This window comes from Bidens hawaiensis, unplaced genomic scaffold (genome assembly GCF_021521415.1).
Source record: "Bidens hawaiensis isolate Kalapana, Puna unplaced genomic scaffold, B.hawaiensis_p1.1 tig00040708_1, whole genome shotgun sequence".
Classification (NCBI taxonomy): Eukaryota; Viridiplantae; Streptophyta; class Magnoliopsida; order Asterales; family Asteraceae; genus Bidens; species Bidens hawaiensis.
Window position 1 is genome coordinate 77,362 of NW_027497204.1, and position 6,750 is coordinate 84,111.

Genomic DNA, 6,750 nt, shown 5'->3' on the forward strand with positions numbered 1-6,750 from the left:
TGATGTTCTTGATTCACTTGTCTAAGGTTTAACAAGTGGTATTAGAGCCTAACGATCCAGGCTTGTGTTTCCGATTGGTGGCACGTCTTGATTGTGGTAGAAGTTTTAGTCAAAGATATAAGAGGCCAAGAAACTGATCGAGGTTAAGATACGGTTCAAGATCCATAGGTCGTATCTAGAAGGGAGAAAAGGTATGTGGTTACCTTATTAATTTATCGTCCAACTGTGGTTCAGTTTCGTCACCCCCTCTAATTTCATTGTTTGTTTTATCGAAACAATATTTGTGTTGGTTCATTGCCTTTGGATTTTGTGGATCACAAAAGAAAAGAAGGGAGAAACAATATACAATTATTGTTTGGGGTTTTGTTTTGCTTGCTACTCCCTACCTATCCAGAAGGAGGAAAAAGTGTAGTTGCATTATTAATATTACTCCCTCCGTCCCATTATAAGTGTTCATATTTCTATTGTTGTTTGTCCCATTACAAGTGTCCACTTTTAAAGTTTATTAGCCAATTTCCAAATTTACCCTTAAACACACACAACTAACATTAATAAACAATATTAATGGACTCACTTTTCAAGGGCATTATTGTCATTTAATAAGAAAGAAAAGTAATCATTCAATCCACCTTAAACTTTGTGTTTTTCAAACCATGACATTATAATGGGACGGAGGGAGTATATATTTGCAATTGTAAATAGCAAACTTGATTCACGTCCCCATTGGTTTTGGAATTTTTCAATCAAAAGTCAACCAGGAGTCCTTATCCTTGTCACCTTGAAGTTGGTATTAGTTGATCAAAACACGAAGTCAGAAAAGAAATTTTATCGCTTGGTTATTTATTAGGTTGCTTATCGATCAGAAAGAAAGCAAGGCTTGTCATGACAAAATTTCAAGTTGTAGGAGGAATCAAGAAATTGAATCAAAGCAACTACAAACAATGGTCGACATGCATCAAATCGTATCTTCAAGGTCAAGATCTTTGGCAGGTAACGAACAATACCAAGACGAGACAACCTGTAAACGATATTAACGGTAGTATCGAAAAGTGGCAGGTGAAAGCGGGCTGGGCGATGTTTATCATCAAGACGACGGTTGATGATGATGTTCTTGATCACATTCAAGATCTCGAATACCCAAAGCAAGCGTGGGTACGCTGGAGACCTTATTTACGAAGAAGAACGATGCTCGATTTCAAATAGTCGAAGGTGAGTTGATGACGATTTCTCAAGGTGATCTTCTTATTTCACTATATTTCCGTAAAGCGAAAATCTATGTCGTGAGATTGGAGAACTCGATCCAGAGTCTCGGGTTAGCGATGCTCGCATGAAGCGGATACTCATCCACGGTTTAAGGCTGGAGTATCGTAGTTTCGTTACCGCTATTCAAGGGTGGGCGACCCAACCGAGTATTACCGAGTTCAAGAATATTCTTGCCGTACAAGAAGCCTTGGCAAAACATTTAGCCAATGTGTCAATTAAAACCGAGAGCGAAGCCTTGTATGTCGGAAGAAATGAGAAGCGTCGGTATAATAAAAATCGGACCCGTAATGGTGAGAAAGGCTAGGGTAAGTACTGGGAAGATGAGAAACGTCACCGATCAAAGAAGAAATAATGAAATAGAAAGGGTCGAGATGGCAACTCTAAAGAAGATTCATCAGACGAAGAGAACCGAGACAAGGAATCAAGGTACCAACCAAAGCAGTTTCCGTTTAGGTGCCATTACCGTGGACAAAAAGGGAACATGGCAAAATAATGTCGAGAACATGAAGAGGAAGTTAATGCAGTTGTTGTTAAATAAGAAGAGCCATGGGATGTGGAGGCTAATATGGCCGAGGTTCAAGGAAAATACGCAGTTGAAACCGAATTCAAACCGAACCTGGTAGATGAATGGTTTGAAGAAGGCTCCTGTTGGTGGACAAGTTCGGAAGTAGTGCCAGAGTCGAATCAGTTGAAGGTAACCTTGGAATCATCTATTGTTATTTTGAATCTAGATGATGAGGAAATTGTGACATTTGTCAAATTCGGGTGTTGTTTGTATTTCGTTTTGCATTCGTAAACCGACCCGTTTTGTAAAGCAGAACTTATGATATAATAAAAATGATGGATTTTATGTTACGATACTGTTTTACACTTGTTGGGTCTTGAAAACATCTTTTTCGGTCCTTAAAATGCCTTAAAAATGACTTAAAACAAACTTTGGGGACTATCATTGTCATTTACCAAAAACTTGTTTGACCATTTCAACCATCACATGCATCTTTACCATATTTGAATGAACCATACTCTTACCATTATAAAAGCAAGACTCCATACACCACTTTGGTTGTTCATCTTCTCCAAATTCTCTCTCAAAAACTCCATAGATTCAAGGTTATTATTTTTTTTATGTTCTTGAAGGTTTGACTTCCAAATGTCAAACCAAGTTTAAACTTTCATTCTAACTAACTTATATAGTCTTACCAACACTTGAATATGGTGACACAACATATATATATAATACACACCCCTTATTACCTTTGGCAGTTACTTTTCCGACTCCGGTTCGTTAAATTTCGGACTTCGTAAGGCAATGATTCATGTAGGACTTTCGTGGTCCTTGATATATATACACTTATATAACTTGTTGCACATATTAATCTTGTTTAACTTATAATCTTTTTAGTTTGTTTGCCATATTTATTAAGTTCTATGGCGGGGGTTTGTAGAGACTAACCTCAGTTTAACCGTAAATTGTCCAAACCGTGAACCGAACTTGTTTACTAGTTTTTGTTAAATAATTGTTTTAAACATGTGTTATGTTAGATTTAAGATTCGAAAATCATTTTTACAAGTTATTTAATATTTGGGCATGTGGAACCCATCAAGGAACATATTGTGAGATGGAACCCGAACCAAACCGAACTTTCATTTAAAAGACTTAACTTTTTGGTTGTAAAACTTAAGGGGGTGTTTGGTACAGAGAATGGAATTGTAGAGAAATGGAATTGCAGAGAAAGGGAATTGGTCTGGAGAATGAGAATTGACTGTTCTGTTTGGTAGTACAGAGATTTCAGTAGAGAAATATAGCTGAGAATCATTTCTCTTGTTTGGTACATAGGAAATAAACAGAGAATTATATCAACTTTATCATTAGCACAAGTATTTTTTTCATAACAAATATTTATTAAAAAATAAAAAACATATAAAAAGATGCATAAATTCCAACCAAAATATGCATTGATCAAACCAATTCACATACAAAACAAAGTTTTTAAGCAAAAAACATCAACCATATTTAAAACCAATTCACATACAAAACATACTTCAACCATACACAACTATCCCATTGAACCATCGGTATACAACTCGACCATCTCAATTTTCTCTTCTATTGTCAACGCAAGAAAAGAACGTCCTAGATCCACATCTTTACCAATCAAATGAGCTGCTTTGAACCGTTTTTTCGTAGTGATACCTGGTAAAGCTTTCAACTCATCACTAACCTTTTCATAGATTTCACAAGCCTCCATACCATATAATAATAATTAAAAAAATAATGTATTTATAGCTAACTGACCTTAACACCTGAGCCAAGAAAAGGGCAATCATATATGGCTTGAAGAATCGATGTTTCAATGTCGTGACCGACCCCATATCCAATTTTTGCCTCCTTATAGCTTCCTAAAATCTGAAAATAATAAATTCATTTGTGTTCAGAATGGTGTAAAATTCTACAAGTTCTTGTTATATCAATAAAAATGATACCTTTTTGAGGTCTTGTTCTTGTTCAGAATGGTGTAAAATTCTACAAGGAATGTACAAAAAAGTATAAGCGCTTTTGAGCATGATTCCATGAACATCCGCTTTTCCACAGCTGTTTTGCTCAAATCTGAGAAATGAAACATCAAACATAAGTAATAAAATTCACATAGGTATGAGTTTCACTATATGACAAACGAGTAGAATTTTCAAATGAAAATAGATGCTGTCGATGATCAGACTTATAAGAATCTTAACATTCAGTTCAATACATACATAACAATCTCTCTCAATCAATTAGTTGTCCCTTTAGTAAACTCTTAAGATTCAGTTCAATACATACATAACAATTTCTCAATCAGATAGGTATCCCTTTAGTAAACTCTAGAGTCTTGATTGTACTTGCATTATAGTAGTTTGCATGATGTTGCTTCCAACTTTATATCAAATTTTAAACAAAGAAAATGTGGAACAATGGCATATATGTCAAACCTGACCAGCAAACAAATAAGTGTTTTATCTCAGTATAACTCTATACTAGTCAGTAAATAAACAATAACTCACCATCCCCAAGTAACCGTTGTTGTAATTTCACCTTAGATGTTTCATCCACAATAATATTCCTACCATAAAAAAGAAATGCACATACATAATAAGCATTTACCCTCCTTATAGAGATATCCAATATCTTGCTTAAATACAACAGGCATGTAACACGTTAATATCATCGAAATGAAAGCAAGATTTAGTAATTGACTATGGTAGACGTTAGCTAAAATGATACTCTACAAAAGTAACATCAAGCAAACAAAACAAACTATTACAGGTGAAAACAGTTATGCTGATGTCACCAGAAACTTCAATTACCATAACTTTTATTGAAAATATTTTATAACCTAGTCGGTAATCACTGGGTTGCCGATGCGACTTCAGCTAATATTCTCAAATGGGATTATTCTCGGAGGCAGTCAAAATTGGTCGAATTTCGATCAAATTTCGGTCAAAAAGGGTCAAAATATTTGAAGCATTTGAAAAAATATATGCCTATTACTAAAATCGGATTTGAAAAAATATAACATAAGCTTAAAACATTATGGATATATGTATGTGTGTGTGTGTGTATATATATATATCCCGATTAATCGCTAGTCGGTACCCCACCGCCCAACTAGCGCCTGCTAGGCGAGTTTTAGAACATTGATTATACACTTATACATGAGCTGGCTGCTTCTTGAATTCACCAATTAGTCATTTGCCATCACAAGTAAGCATATGATTCTAAAATCTACATCTAGCATACACTTTTATCTCATAACATAACCAATGCAAAGAAAACTAGTAAACCAATACACACTACAAACGCATCCAAAAATGCCGCATACCAGAACCAATACACAGCTCTATTCCATCACAACTACACATATAATCCTAAAAATCCTCATCTAGCATACATTCCTATCTCACAATTTATCCAATACACACTACAAACACATAATCAGATCAATAACCAAAAACGCCGAAAATCAACTGCATACCAGAACCGAAACCGAGGCGAAAGCAAACAGAACTCGAGAACCGCATCCTTCCGGCTTCCAATGCTAATAACTTCCACAAATCTAGTTTCTTCCAATATATTTCCCTCTCGACGAAGGCGAAGAGTACCGGTTACCGAAACTCGATTCGATTAGACGCGGTCGTTTTGAATTGCCGCGGATTGTTAATCGTTTTCAAGGAATGTGGCGGATGAAGTTGTAATTGGCGTCAAGTGAACAGTTAGGGCACAGTGAAGATGAAGATAATGTGGTGCGTGAGATGTTAATGGAAGCTCCGTTGAGTTCTATACACGGAGAGAAAAGAAAGAGTTTGAAAGGAAAATGAGAATCTAGAAATCCAATTCTCCGCTTTTTGTAGAGAAACAAAATCAGAGAAATGGAAATGGTTTATTTCCATTTCTCACCTCTTTCTTTCATAAACAAACAAGAGAATTCTTTCCAATTCCATTTCTCACCCCTCAATTCCCTCTACCAAACACCCCCTAAGTGTTTTCATTTGTACTTTATTATACAAGTTCTTAGTTATTTGGGCATATGTAAACCATCAAGGAACGTATTGTGAGATGGAAACCGAACCAATCCGATTTTTACTCGCTTAAGACACACAAGTGTGTTTTTAGCTATCAAGACTTGTATATTTCTTTAAAAGTAGTTTACAAACTGATTTTAATTATTTTCTTAAATACTTGGAAATGTTGGATCCAACTTGATCTCATAACATAGTTTGGACCGACAAAACCGAACACTCGCTTAACGTGCGTTGTTAGTTCTAAAACAATAGGACTACATACTTGGTTAAGTCTTAATAAGTTTTTATGAGTTATCTCATAACATTTAACATCTTGGAAAGTTGACTTTGGGTTTGACCAATTATCAAGACCCGAACACTCATTAAAAACCCGTTTTAGTATCTTTATCCCTAAGGAACTTGCATCTTAACATTTTTCCCACCTTATTACTTAACATAGGTTAAGTAAATATTAAGGTTAGATAATTTAACCTGGTTTCGAGCAAACTTACATTTTTAAAGGGTTATCATTATAAATTCTTAAATAGATACATTTTAAACCTTGAACTTTAATTGTTTACTTTTCGCAACAATTATTTTATTTAAATATTTTCAAGACAACCTTTCTAAATCCAAGACTTTCTTTTATTTAGGCTTCATACGTTAAACTCGTCGTTCCGGAAAATCTCCAAATTATCATATTTCAAGTTTATTACTTGAACGTGAGTACTTTCATACCCCGTTTTCTATCTTTTGTTTTGGGGTGACATTTCATCTTATCTAAACTAAATTTTTTATACTTGGGTCTTAAACCATAAACGTTATTTGTATACCTTACTTAAATAAATGCTCGATTTGGTGTTCTATGATTATGTGCCTATGTGTTTATCACTTTCGGTTGGTGGAACTATAAATCCTAGTCTATTTGGCATCTCCTTATAGTAAGGT

At 34.9% G+C, this 6,750-nt stretch overlaps 1 long non-coding RNA gene across 1 annotated transcript; it reads right to left on the reverse strand.

Moving 5' to 3' along the window:
* Positions 1–3,800: 3,800 nt before the first annotated feature.
* LOC143592358 (uncharacterized) lies at positions 3,801–5,319 on the reverse strand. Its single transcript, XR_013145909.1, has 3 exons — positions 5,277–5,319; positions 4,306–4,364; positions 3,801–3,871 (listed from the first exon to the last, which is right to left on the reverse strand). It is a non-coding gene; the product is annotated as an uncharacterized LOC143592358 (long non-coding RNA).
* Positions 5,320–6,750: the final 1,431 nt, after the last annotated feature.